Here is a 15,400-nt window from a genome sequence, read left to right on the forward strand (position 1 = left end):
GTCATTTCAAAATGATCTCAAAGTAAAAAAAATCTTTTGCGCTGAGGGAACATCCAGTGGACCTAAATGATCAATCTCGAAGGCAATAAATTATTCCTGCGGCGGACGGCAATGAAGCCACTCTCTCCAGGCGTTGAGCGACACCATCGGAAGAGATGCCCGGGAGTGCTCTGGAAATACAGCCTGTACGTAGCGACCGGGGAGTGCAAATCGGGTGTCCTCGCTGTCAGACGGGAGTTTATGGCTCCGCGGGACACTTGGCAGAGACACGCGCTGAAACCTTTTCTCTGTCGCGGGACGGCCGAACACATTGGATTAAGTGGAGCCGACGAAGGATTCGGGGGACTTCGCCAGGCGCTATATTCCACGAACTGACATCGATTAGACGCTAGCGAGGGGGAGGGAAATGTTGAAACTGCGTAGATATACGGATCACAGCAGGAATCTTAAAATCCAGAGAGATGTTTATCCGCAATAGACGTATTCGTGATAGTGAGGATACGATTGACATTGTATTCCGCGACAAAATAGTTATTAGTAATAGTAATTATTATTTGCCACATGTTTAGGAGCCAATTATGGGATTATGAGCATTATTAATACGAAACATTATTTGATGAAACGTAAGTATTTGCAAAAGAAGCTGAATGGCCGGCGGCAGCATTTTCTGGACCGTGTTCTCCTTACAAATCTAGAATTACTTAAGATTTCATAATGCTGTATTTCCTTATTTTTTTATTTATTTAAGTACCCTGCAAGCCACTGCTAGGGTGTGTGGCAGGGGGTGGATATACATCAGATTGATTTTGACCCGAAAATGATGCTACCGCGGTCGGACTATGTTATTCTGATCCCTTATCGTTCGTGAAATGTCGTATATAATATGATAACCCTATAATAATTTATAGTTTGCCTATTGCTTGCAGTCCCTAATGGGAAGGAAAGAAATCAGTGAGAGGTTTTAGATTTAAAGAACAAGGAAAAGAAGTTTCCTGTGGTCGGATGAATATCAAATAGGATCAACCAAGGATGTTTTGTGCATAGTGCCCTGCAAATCACCGCTTGGGTATGTGGCATGGGGTGATTTCACGCCAGACTATTTTTGACCCAAACACTTTATCCCCCTACTGCGGTCGACAACATTATTCTGACCCCTTATCGTTCATGGGAAAAATAATATCTTAAATCTTTCTATTCTACACTTAATCTCTTTATTTTTTACGTGATCTCTCCTACCGTGGTAATATTAGATTAAGGGTAGGCCCAGAGTACGTCGGGGGAGTTACATGAAATTTCGGTTGTCTCAAGGGATCTTGGGGAGAAGAGAGCAGCAAATTGCGGTTGGTGCACAGTGCATGATGCATGGTGCGCCGACAGCCATGACGGAGGACGTACAGATGGCCGACCGTGAGGTTGGTGACGGTGGGCCAGAGATGCTTGGATTTGCATCGGTACAATTTCCACCAACACTGCAAGTGCAATCACCCCCGTTTAGAATTAAAATTAGCCCGTTAATTACCTTTTAAGTATGTAAGAAATGAATGTATAAGTACATGTATGGAAGTAAATGTCTTGGCGATAGGAGTTTTAAAATGGTAGTCGAATTTAAAACACCAAATGATTGAGCCCTCAAGATAAACATTTTTATAAGATAATTTCCCGCGGTGTGTTCAGTTTACTTTCCCACGTTTTCATCCATGCACCGAGTTTCGCCACCCTCCCACCCACCAAGAGTGCTCCTTGGCTCACTGACAAATGGCATGGGGCTGGTGGATAGCCATTTTCTTTATTCTGCCAGTATTACATGTTATGGATGAATATTGAATCACAAAATATCTTGCTGAGGCAACTACTAACATGGTATTATCTTCCAAATGAGTGGGAAATATTAGATGAGACGATAGATAAATATCAGACTCCCCTGAGTTAATTTTTTCATAAAGCTAACGGTTGATATTTCGGAATTTTTTTTTCACTCACTGTGTCCGTCTCACCGATCACTTTTACTGCTACGATAGAAGGGAAACCCCTGTGAAAAGATTGTCAAAATACAATTAATACCATAAATTCTATAGTGGCGTTGAGAAACACGTGAAGACCTCGTAAGTACTTAGGCAGCATATCTTTTTACCAACTCGTTTGAATTCGCAGTTTACAGTTCTCCAACCTCTATGGACAACTACAAAGAAGATTCTTTGCGAATGTTGAGACTGTGAGTAATAAATAAACTTTATTCGATTCTGTCTTTAACCTCAATGAAAGCACTCCATTGAAAGCACTCTTTCATTGAAAGCACTCCTTTCCCTGAAACGATTGATCGTTTGGCGGTCCAATTACGCGCTCAGGAGTCGCGAGGCACCACTTGCCGTAATCACACAGACGACGCTCTCGATCGAGCCGACGGTTCTCGAGAGCTTTATTTTATTATATATATATTATATAAAGGAGTGCTTTCAATGATATATCATATATATATATATATATATATATATATATATATATATATATATATATACACACACACACACACGCCCTGCAAGGAACCGCCAGGGTGTGTGGCAGGGACTGAGTATACACCAGAATAATTTTACCCGAAAATGACCACACCGCGGCTGAAAAATCTTATTCTGATCCCTTATCGTCCGTGGAAAAAATAGCAAAATATATATCTATTTGTTTTACACTTAATATAGCTAATTTTACGAACCTTGATCTCTCCTACCTAGTGCGATGGGGCAATAATACATTTTCAACATCACTGCTTAAGACGTCCTTCCAATTAATGCAAGAGATTAAATCTATAATTTAACCTTCGCTCAGTGAGTGATTCCTTGCATAGCTGCTCCAACATATTGGATACGCTGCTAACTTAATCATGACAAAGTTTTACAAATCTTGCTTCTCAGCGCTGCACGCGATCCCATTCGGCATTTAATCCAACTTCGTCAAGATCCCATATACCTGCAGAATATTTTTAATGAGGCCAAACCAGTTTCCAAAAATGTATGACTACGCATTTAAAAAAATTTAATTCTAATTGCCAAGTGTCGCAAAAACATTGTATAGCATTAAGGTCATCTATCAAAGCTGCTGAGTCCTCAGGATCACGGATATCACGGTAAGCCGCTGCATCACCAGCAAATAAACGTATCTTACTAGTGACTACGGAGTCATTGTTGCTAATGTAAAGTAGAAATAAAAGAGGTTCCATAACACTTCCCTGGGGAACACCTGAAGTGACTCTTGAGATATGCATTTGAACTAATTCCATCTATCGACTACTCTTTGTACCCGACCAATCAAAAAGTTTCTCATCCAACCCCGGACATTTTTATCTATGCCATATGCTTCTAGCTTTGCGAGTAGCCTATTATGGAATACTTAGTCGAAGGCTTTCTAAAAATCTATAAAAATCGCGTCCATTGGAACATTGCTCTCACAAAAAATAAGAATATCATGAACGAAAAGCGCAATTTGCGTCTCGCAAGATATACATTTTCGTAAACCGTGCTGATTTTTCATTGAAAACTTCTGATGATCGAGGTATCCCACAATTTACCTAACAACTTTATGCTCCATAACCTTGCACGAAATGGATTTGAGGGAAAAATGTCAGTAATTAAGCGGTTCCTTCTTATCTCTGTTTTTAAATATTGGCGTTACGTTTGCCGTTTTGCAATCTCTAGGAACCTTGTCATCTACCAGCGCCTTCTCAAATTTTATCTCTAGATACGGCACAAATTCTGAAGGTAGATCCTTAATATGCGGACGAGTCCAGAGGATTTATTAGGCTTCATATATTTTCAGCAAACGTTCTATTCCATTATATGAAATTTCAATTTTGAGCATCGGTTGGCCGGCACTATTTGGTAAGCTATCGGAGGTATTCTCTGAGTGAAGACGCTTTGAAAGAACGAATTTAATAAGTAAGTATTTGCCAAACTGCTGGTCACTCTTTCGCCTTTTTAATTTTTGAGTGAAGTAACGGTTAAGTTATTTCCCTGAACTTCTCTGACGTATGACCAAAATACTTTGGATTCTCTTCCAAATTTACGCTAGCCTTTTCCTTTTAAATTCACTTAACGAATTCCGAAATTTGTTCTTAGCATTTGCCCTGGATATATTATAATCAAATGTGATCTCATTCTTTTTGTCGCTTGAGAATTCATCCATAGTATTTTTCATCTTAGTTTTTTAGTTTTTAGGTTTCTTATTTCGGACCCCATATAGCGAAAACTTAGCATGCACTGCCCCGTGATCACTGAGTCCATTTATAGTTTCTATAGTTAAGGCTTTTTTGGGTATATTCGCTGCTAAAATATCAAGAATATTATAGCACCTAGTTTTTGATGAAATAAGTTGATTCAATGAGTTCAACATAAAAGAATCCCCTCAGAAAAAAAGCTCCCTCATGTCGGCGCGGAGTAGGAGTGGGCGGCCATGTCCGAGGGTATCCCAAGCAGAAGGGACGAGGGCCTCCTCGAGGGCTGTCGAAGAAGGCAGTTTCGAACCAGGGGCGTCCCAGAAGGCAATCAAAACCCTTTTCAAGCTTTAAGTGCTTCCGGAGGCCGAATTCATTTCAACAGCTAGCGAACAGGAAAAAAAATGTTTCCCTTCCGGTCCCCAAGTAAAAAGTCCTCATCAATAAAAATAGTTAGTGACTGCAATTACTAGGTATAGGATATGACAAAAAAATGGCCTTGTTCTCTAAAAATGGCTTAATTATGTACATATTAAGAAAGAAATCATCTGTGAAATGCACAATTTGCAAGTTATTATGCCGAAAATACCGACAGATAGCTCAAGAGAATGAAATAAATGGATGGACTTGGAATCAAATTGTCAAACGCAAATGTTCAAACTGGCGTACGAAAAAATCATTTGAAATATTTTAAATATATTACTTGCTAAACTGGTTCAATCGAATATATAAAGAAAGCATTACTTTCAGTACAATTAGCGAGTTGTCGCGATAAAATTGAAAAACTTCAAAATAGTGATGATACGTACATATCAAATGACATTCTAGTTTCTCCTCCAATTTCCGTCGAAAATTTCTCTACTTCGTATTCTGTGAATCTTCTTTAGCTCAATCTTAATGAAAAACCTCGATCATACGTCTCCCATGCCGAATCTAAGTTCCCATCCTCCGCACACAATAACAATACTTATTCACAGATATGTGTGAGCAAATTCTTGCAAACTTACTGTTTGCTTCCTGAATGGATAATCAATCAAAATAGTTAAGGAATAGTTTGCTAATAATTAAAGATGGTCACGATTTGGTTACGGTCATGAAATTCTCTGTGGCGTGAGGGCGCGCTTGAACCCGGGGCACGACGGGAAACAAGCCATGCGAGACTGGGGGTGGACACAACAGATGCCCTCCCAATGGAAGGTGACCCGTGATGCCTCACGTAGGTTTACCTCAGTTTTTCATCCCATTCCAATCCATTTCAATCCCCATCCGTTTGCCTAAATTAACCAATAAAATATCGAAAGAGCCGCACGCATGTCTGCATTGCATTTCAAAAACCGAGGTAGCGCGAGCATACCTTGCTAAGGACTCACATCACAAGATTGAAACTAAATCCAAAATATATATTTTTAATTCCAAACAGTGGAGCTTTTGTTACATTTTTTCACAGCAATAACATTTTTAATATACAGTGGTCCCAGGAAGGCACGAAAGTCTGAGGGGAGTTCATCTAATCAGTAAGGTTTGCGAATGGCAAAGCTTTGGTTAGCCAGTCAACCAAAGGGTTACAGCCATTGCTCAGCGCATTGGAAAATCAGTTAGATAGATATGAGATGAGAATCAATACGAATAAAGTAATTGTTAGGCCATTATTAAGAAAGGGTAAAGCTAAGTTAAATATTAAAATAGAAACTCATAAACTTGAGCAGGTGGAATAGCTTACGTATCTCGAAAGTGTATCGGAACAAAATGGTCAGAGTAGTTGGGACATATGGAGAAGAATTGCGTTAGGCAAAGATGATTTTACGAGAAGGAAGGAATTCATGACAAGGATGTTGAGTAAGGATGTTAAAAAAAATTCGTTAAAACGATGATAAGGAGTATAGTTTTATATGGCGCGGAAAGATGGGCATTGAAGCAGAATGATATACGTTAATTGGAGACTTTAGAAATGTGGGTTTGGAGAAGGACGAAAAGTTCAGAAAGGAAAAGTAATGAGGACATGCTGGGAATGATGGACGAGGAGAGAGGATTTTTTGGAGAAATCATAAAGAAACAGGGAAGATTGGATGCAAGGCATATTGATTGGCGAAGGAATGCAGAAGACTGCGATAGAGGGGACTGTGATGTTAGGCAAACGGGGGAAGGGCAAGAATATGATAGGGGTGTTGGACGAAACAAAGGGTGATGTGTGTAGAATTAAAGAAGGGTATATTTTAGCATGAAGCGTCTGGTTTTGTACTGTTATAAAACGCCAAGAAATGTAGACGTATAGTATATGCCATTCAAGGCCTACCTGAAATGTTAGACTACCAATTATAATAAAAATAAAATATCCAATGCACAAAATAAATTTGGCTGAACCGAGATAGTTTTAATTTTTTCTCGATAAATAATTTGGACATAAGATAAACGTTGTAAATCTAGCACTGTCGGAGAAATTTAAATTCTCAACGGAATACAGTGGTAAAAAAGCACGTCGCAGGATCGTGAACAGAAGTGTAAATTAGTTAGCGATTTCTTTTTTCATTATGAGAATATTAATTTTGAAACTGCATTTAAAAAGCATTTGTTTCCTCAGCGGTCGGATTCTCTTTCCCGGCCCCGCGAAAAGGGTTTTTCATAATCCGTCGCGCCGCATGCATTAGTATTCAGGGTGAATTCTGCGCCAGCAGTTACGAGAGAATGGAAGGTTGGAAAAACGGAAAACTATTAAAAGTTCACTCCTTGCATGCAGGATTATATTTCAACATTTTACGACCAGAATATTAAACATCGTTCTATAAAATCCCTATACAATTCTTAAGTTTTCACTTCATAAAAGATCATTATTATTCAAATTTTACAAATAATAGAACACTCTTGTGGAATGTTGCGACCACAGGAGCTAATTTCAAACTAAATTTTTTCATTACGAATACTGTTGGAACTATTATTAATTATAATTTACCATACCACTAATAATCGTCCGGAATTATGGGGTGTGGCACCAATCACCAAATTGGTCGATTTCGAGACTGTGACTGCAAAATGCGTCTGAATGCGTTTAATTTTTGGCATCAAATTGAATCAAATCCAATATATTAGGTGTTGTTCTCTCGCGGGATCTGATCCAACTACCAAATGGTGCATCCCTGCAGCAGTAATACGTTAAAGAAGCCCAAGTTCCACAAACTGGATGATGAAGTTGGCGCACCCTTTGCAGAGCTGAGTTTCAATTCAATAGCACGGCGATTAACGGGTCGTCAATTAAGGTCCACGAACGCTGCGACAAATCATTTCTGGAAGAACTTCAGCAAACCCTACGCACAATTCCCTCTCTCTCTCTCTCACACACACACACCCAGGCCTCTCTTGCCTTGTCTCCCACGCTCTTTACTCTCCTCTCCCGTCGTTCAAAACCATCAACCATCTCCAACCCCCTGCTGCCGGGACCAATTTCACCTAAATTAAACGTTAATTCAAGTTAAAGCTACGTTAAACGCCAAAATTAAAGGGGATGAACCAGAACAGGTGGAACGGTTTTCCTATCTGTGAAGAGTTTCGGTCTAAGAATGCCAAAATAGGAGGCATGGAGAGAAGGAAAATGCGTTTGGCAAAGAAGTAATTTACAAGGGGGATTTGATTGATTTGGTGCGGTGCAGTGTACGTTGCGGAAAGTTGGTCGTTGAAGGAAGATAGTAGGAGTAGATTGGAGGCTTAATAGGTGAATGGCTGTTTATATATCATATATATGTTATACGAGGGTCATCCGGAAAGTAGTACCCGTTCGTGAAATGAAGACACAAAAGTAAATATTAACAAACATAAAAAATTTTATTTGAAAGAGGATACTTTAAACTACTTCTCAACATAATCTCCAAGCAAATTAAGGCATTTGTCATAACGTGTGACAAGTTTCTGTATTCCTGCTGCATAGTCCTTCGCCGCCAGCTCATTGAGATACGCGAGGGACCCATCTTGCACAAATTTTTGCATAATGCAGATGGTGTTTAACAATTTCATGAACAATTGTTCGAGAAACATTGGGAAAATGCTCACAGATGTCATCAATTGTGACGCGCCGATCGTTCCTCACGAAGTCGTCAACTGAGCTCACCAGTTGGTCTGTAATGACAGACGGTCTCTCCGAACGCTCATCGTCGTGTGTGTTCCCCCTCCCCATGTTGAAGTTGCGACACCACCGCCGAACAGACGACTCGTCCATTACATTGTCTCCATACACCTCCTTTAATTGGCGATGAATATCACATGGGCGAACGTTTCTTGCATTGAGGAATTTAATCACTGCCCTCACTTCACAACTGGCGGCGTTCTCAATTTTTTTAAACATTGTAAACAATCACAGAAACAACACAGGCAATGCTAGCGTCACGCAACTTGGCTCAGAGAAGGCAGACAAGCCACTGAAGCTATCTGACCTCGTCCAGCGGCTACTCGCGTCGTCAGCACTTCATGCGGCACGAACGGGTACTACTTTCCGGATGACCCTCGTATATATCGCGATCACTGCTGCTGCTGATTTCCCTCTATAGGGAAATCAGCAGCAGCAGTGATCGCGACGTTCTGCAGGGTGACATAGATAACGTGGCTAATTGGATCAAAATCAACAAAATGGAGATAAACATTGCAAAAACTATCCACATCTCATTCTCCAAAAGGAAGGCAGGTGAGGGAAGGGTATATAAAATAATGGGAGAAACGATTGTAACAAAAGATAATTGTAAATATCTAGGGGTACACCTAAGTAAAGACTTAGGGTGGGGACTTCACACAGATTATGTGGTAGGCAAGGCCTTTAAATCGCTCCACTGGGTCATGCGGAGCCTCAAAGGAAGCACTAAATCAACTAAAGAATTGGCCTACAAAACAATTGTAAGGCCTATTGTCGAATATGCGACCACAGTATGGGATCCCTTTGAAATAGGGCATGTGAAAAAATTAGAAGCAGTGCAAAGGAAGGCTGCCAGGTACGTTTTAGGGCGACATAGGCAGACCGACAGTGTAAGTGACATGCTAGGCTCACTAGGATGGGGGTCACTAAAGAACAGACGGAAGCTGAATAGACTGTGTGCCATTTTTAAAATATTGAAAGCTGACGGAGGCTGGAAAGAACTGAACGAGAGTGTAAATAAGCCATGTTATCTCGGCAGGAATGATCACCCGCTTAAAATCAAATACATGCCCCAAAGGACAAACACCGCCAAGTTTTCGTTCCTAAATATGGGAATCAAAGAGTGGAACCAGCTGCCTGATGAACTCTTTAAGCCCTTACCCAAAAGCATTAAATCATTTAGGCGTGAAATCAAAAGGTATACATGATGGGATTGTTAAATGACACTATTTAATGGCGACTATTTAATGACATTGTGATATGTTTTAAGAATGACTACTGTTTGTTATATCATGTCATTGCCACCCGGCTTATCGCCTAACAGCAATGTATCCCAAATAAATAAATAAATATAGGCTCGTATGTCCATGTAATAGAAGAATGCCCCTTCTTAATGCTGCATGTTCTGTCTTGTTATGGTGAAGGCCTGTCGCGTATAAATAGTTGTGGTGCATTTTTATTCCCTTTTTCCGCATAGCAAATAAGGTTATTATATTAGGTTAATTAACCTAAATAATATATTAAGGTTAATATATTAGATTAATTAAGCGTCATTTTTAATTGCCTTCCTCGAGATCGTACACAAAATTGCACGTTATTTAATAGTTTTCAACTTAATTTTTTTTTCCATTTCCCTCCCTCTCCCATACATATTCTCCCTCATCACTCATACTTTCCACCTGATGCTAGCACCCCCGGCCACTCACATTTTCCCTGGATCGCCGAGTATTTATGCCGATGGGCGCATTTACCTGTATGGGCCTTTACCTTGGTTGATCGTGTGCAAGAGGAAGATATTGCGATCTCTCACATTAACTAGTAATCAGAGGGCACACATGGGACCTTGGATGAGAATTCTACGCCCCTGAATACAATAGTCGATCAAATTCCTTAGATCCTAGGATTGCTGAGTGGTTTGAGGGGGGGATCGAGATGGTGCGGGGGCTAACGTACTGGCTTCCCACCCTGAGGGCGCGGGTTCAAATCCCGGCGGTGTTGAATATTTTTCAGAGGTATCTCGATCCCTACTTGAGGTGCTTTGTGGAGGGAACTTTGAGTGAGTACGGCGTCCGTCGGATGGGACGTTAAGCTGCGGACCCCTTGGCGCCTTTCGTAAAGAGTAGGCTAATGCCGACGCCGGGTTTCTCTCCACGCTTCATCCTTTCCTGTCCATCCCCTATGGCGCAAATGACCTTAGCTGTCGGTCGCCTCCCCTAAAAACTACTACTACTACTAGTGGTTTGAGGATGATGAGAATACTATGGAAAATCTTTTTAAAGTTACCCCGTGCACCCACTGCTTAAATGCAGCGTTCGACAGCTGATCCCTGCATTTCAACGGAGTGGATGTTCGAAAGGGAAGGAGATACAGGGCCGGGGGATGACAAAACTTATCCCCTAATACGTAATGTCCCCCAGATTAAAAAACATTTAACACTTCTCTTTCAGCCATCATATTCCTCGATAATCGCAATACGTTGTTTTTTGTCAATACGCATTGTATTGGCCAAATGAATGATGGATGAAGAATCATGGAAAGAGTAAAATGGACAAATAGGAAATCAAACGTAGAAGTAGGGGGTATAGTGGAATGATAATCGTGGGGAGAAATCCAAAGGAGGCAAGAAGGATAGGTTTGGAGAAGTTTAATTGGCATTGGAATACTGTATGGTTGGGAAAAAAGACAGGAAAGCGATCTGGGGGAGGAGAATAATAGGCATGTTGGACGCAGCCCTTGGGGCCATCAGAACACGTTTAGCCCTTCAAGCCTCCAAACATGTTGGAGTTAAAAATGGGAAGGGGCCTTCAAATATGTCGGAGTTAAAAGCCCACGGTGTGGGTCAATGTACAGAAAAGTGCAAATATATAAAGCAAGAAATGTACAATAATGGATTAATTATAGTTTCCCTGGCTCAATCTTGATGTACATTTGCCTCCTAAAAATATCCATTCAAAATTAAATTTGTTCCATTAATTTGATTATAGTTACGCACTTTCTGTGAAAGTTATACCGATTAAGAATTTGATTTTTTCGGATTGCCATGGGTGTAAACGTTTTCTGTCTCTTTTTCCACGCTAAAAATAATTTTCCAGGGTGAAATTAACGCAATGGCAGCACAACTCGGCGCAATCTTTTCATCACGGAGATGCCAATCATTGGAGAGTCACGAAACTTCCTCAACCCGGGGGATGCCCGGGGTGGGGCGTTTCGAAAATTATCAATTTCCCTCCAAGTGTGCCGACCCCTTCCCCTCTCCCCAACGCCCTCTCCCGTGCGGCCGACCGACTCAGAGCGGGCCAATGCCCTCCCTCCTCGCCGGTCGGCCCCAAAGACTCCACCCGAGATGAAAAGTCGACGCACCAAATTCTTTCATTGAAGGGATCCAGCACCCCAGTGGCTCAAACCACACAATGTTTGCTAATGATTTTCCTTTGACGACGTACACGGAGTGGAATGGGGCCTTTGTTTAGGCAGCCAGCGGGTGCGGGTGCACTAATTATTAGGATTTCCTCCAAAACAGCACCCCTTCCACCCAAACAGCCTTCCCCCCTCCAAATCCTCCGGAAAACGGAATCAATAATGACCTCCCACACAAAATCCACCCCATCCTTCATCCACCCACCTTCCGTCAAATGATTTATCGATTCCTTGTTCCCGGGAAATGAGTCTGTCCCCTCACCCCCTCCCCTTCCCATCAACCCCCTAAGGGATCAGACCCTAGGGAAGGAGTGAGAGACTTGCAAGTCGGCAGTGGTCGGGGTGAGGTGAGGTACTCCAAGTGGCCAACGTCTTTCCCTCCACCCCCCCCCCTGTCGGAACACTCCCCCCTTGCACCCCTCGCCCCCATTGAGGGTGAGGAAGGTTGCGATTTTTGCATAAATTGCGTCATCGACATTTCTCCATCATTGGGGAGAAGCAGAACAAATCAGGATGTAGCTGCAATGCCTTCTGCTGCTATCTTTTCATGCTGCTAAAATAACACAGAAATAAAGCACTTTTACGAAGACAAGGAAAAACATAAGGGTAAGGATACGAAGAAAAAGATCGCATATTAAATAGCTAATATTAACCTAGGAATGAATAAACATCAGAGAAATGCAATGGAGTATCCATATCAGCTGAATTAATTTCACAAGAACAGTTCCCTGGAACGATTCTCGTAGAACTACAGAAGAATATTTCGATGGAACAAAATGTTCAAGAAGCGCTTGGAATGGACTGAAACGACAGTTATAGAAAACTATATATATATATAAATATATATATATATATATATATATATATATATATATATATATATATATATATATATATATATATATATATATATATATATATATATATATATATATATATATATATATATATATAGTTTTACCGCTTAGGTTTCGAGTATTTGCACTCGTGTTACGGATTGGAAAAATTCCCTTGAAAATAATTACATTCAATCGAAACTAAAGTTGGTAAAATGGAGATAACTTTACTGATTCTTGCATTAATTTGCATAATTAACTTTCACAGAAAATTGGCGTGGAACATTACGTATTTTTTATATTTCATTCTTTGCGAGCCGTATCCAAAATATCTATGCTCCTTTCCTCCTTTTCCGGATACATTTTTTTTTTTACTTTATTCCTCAAACCCCTCAACTGTTGTGCACCATATAAATACCTATCCTCTGTTGTATTTTTATTTTACCTTAACAGTTTTTTACACAGCTTGATATGTCGTGGATTGAGTCATGCAAAAGAATGTTATTCTGGCCTATCATAATTACCTGCTATAGCTTCTTCGGGATGAAGGGGCACAGTAGTTCCAATCATTGGAGGCGCTTATTTCTGGACTCCCGCTGATGCTTTGGCATGCCACCAGTCAGGGTGTAAGTTGTTCCGTTTCTTCGACAACGGGGGCGATCGAAGGAAATCGAAGGGAACGGAGTGTATCTGGGCAAGTTATGGCGTGGCGTTAATATTAAATGTAGCTATAAGGAAGATTTGAAAACAAACACAATACCATAAACATTATTGCATTTGGAAAATTATGATAATTGAATTCAATAATCCTTCCACCCTCGGGCTGCATAATCTAAAAGAGGGTGAATTTATTCCTGATCGATCAAAACAGTCCTATCAGTTAGATCGATTCCTAATCTAATCTCAAACGTCCACTTTCCCGCAATGACTCATCAAAAAAACCTCAACATTGATCGTTCAATCCTAAGATTGGTTACCTTACACTATCTGATGCTGATTGGCTTACTTCCTGGTATTTTTTGCAATGTACTTTCTCCTTTATTTGTCCCATGTATTTATCCCTTGGCTTTCCTCTTTGGACTTTTTCCTCTATTTTTCCTTCTATTATATTCTTCACGATTGTGCCTCAGGGTGCGGCCAATCCATCTGGTCTTTCTCTTATCTATCTATGGTGCTCCATAGGGTCCGTTCTTCGTCTATTCTTCTGTATACCTCTTTATTTCTTATCTTATTCGCCCATTTAATCTTAACCATCCTCCTCCAGCACCAGGTTTCGAAAGCTTCTAGTCTTTTCCGGTCTACTTTTCCGATGGTCCATGCTTCTGATCCATTAACTGCCACGCTCCATACGAATGTTTTCACGGATTGTTTCCTCGTCTGTATTTCTATCATCTTTGAACACAGCAGTTGTCTTTTCATTGCGAATGCTATCTTAGCTTGAGCTATTCTTCGCTTAATGTATTTAATACTTCTTTCATCCCATGTGATGGTACTTCCGAGGTAGCAAAACTACCTACCTGGTATGTTTTGCTCATAAACAGGGCAAAAATAAAAGTCATTCCAATTAATTTGCTTTAATGTCCAAAACATTGCGGGAAGTTATTCGGGACCTCAATTATGCCCTATTTTTATTTAAAGGTAGGTTCATTTTTTCTCAGATGTGACACCTCTAGTGAATATATCATTTTCTCTGCTGAATTATTTGGGTCAATATGATTTGACAGCCATAAAAGCTAACATAACCACGAAAAAATAACAATATACCACCTATACTTCTAGTACGAGTAAATTAAGAATTACCGAAGAAATTGAAAATTAAATACCTACGTACCAGGGTCTAAATCAGTTGGTATAAAATAACTGTAAAATCCTTGAAACATATCTATGCCGGATTTTATAAAGAAAGATTAATTGCATAAGAAACTGTTAAAATGCACCGCCTGTGCGGCAAACGAGAAATTACGATAGCAAATATAAATATGTGAGTTTAGAAGTTAAGCAAACGATAAAGAGTGTATCATTCGAAAATTGAACGATACAGGAATTAGAGAGGTGCATTATATGCATGGAAAATAAATTGAATTAGATCTAAACCATGCGATGAAAGGCGGTTGAATGAACAGTTGGAAAGGAAGAAGAAACTGGAAATGAAAAAATAAAGGATGAGAAGAAATTCACACTTTCTCTTCAGTCTACTTCCTATTGGCAAATGTATCACTCGGAAAGAAAGTGTTTTGAATTCATGTTCCTAATTATGCACTAAATGAAACGGTTTCAATTTCTGAGGTCATGTCTGCAGGGAGTTGGATGACAAGAATAATGTCCAACGGCAAAATTTTTACGGAGAAGAAGTTGCGCTAGCGGTTATACGAATGGAAAGCTTTGGCCACACCAGACAAACACAGCTGATGAAGAAGTAGTCTACGCAAGCCAATTTTAATGGAGTAAAAAACTAAGGTACATAAGTAATTTGAGTGTTAACGAGCGGGGTATCATTACCAAGAAGAGGTTCGCTCGTGTCGTTTACGCTGCCATCAGACTGCAATTTGTTTTGACATACGTTATGCATAAACACTTTAATTTTGGGGATATTTTTAATTAAAACCAACCGACTCATCGGATGAAGTGTAGCCGCGGAAAATTCACCGCCAACTCCGGGAATCCTTCCGCACCAACGGACGGCACCCTAGCTGGGTGCCGTCCGTTGGTGCGGACGGCACCCAGCTAGGGTGCCGTCCGCACCAACTATGTGGTGCCCTTCTTTGTGGGGCGTGGTGTTTTTAAAACAGCTCGCAAAATGTGAGAATATTCATCCTTTTGTGTGAACTCATTTCC

General features: G+C 40.4%; 1 long non-coding RNA gene across 1 annotated transcript in view; it reads right to left on the reverse strand.

Annotated features, from left to right (window-relative positions):
* LOC139694324 (uncharacterized) overlaps positions 1-15,400 on the reverse strand; it is a 209,189-nt gene that overhangs the window by 83,306 nt on the left and 110,483 nt on the right. The gene's annotated exons all lie outside the window — the stretch shown is intronic.

This window comes from Hetaerina americana, unplaced genomic scaffold (genome assembly GCF_022747635.1).
Source record: "Hetaerina americana unplaced genomic scaffold, ioHetAmer1.1.p SCAF_5, whole genome shotgun sequence".
In the NCBI taxonomy this organism is placed as follows: domain Eukaryota; kingdom Metazoa; phylum Arthropoda; class Insecta; order Odonata; family Calopterygidae; genus Hetaerina; species Hetaerina americana.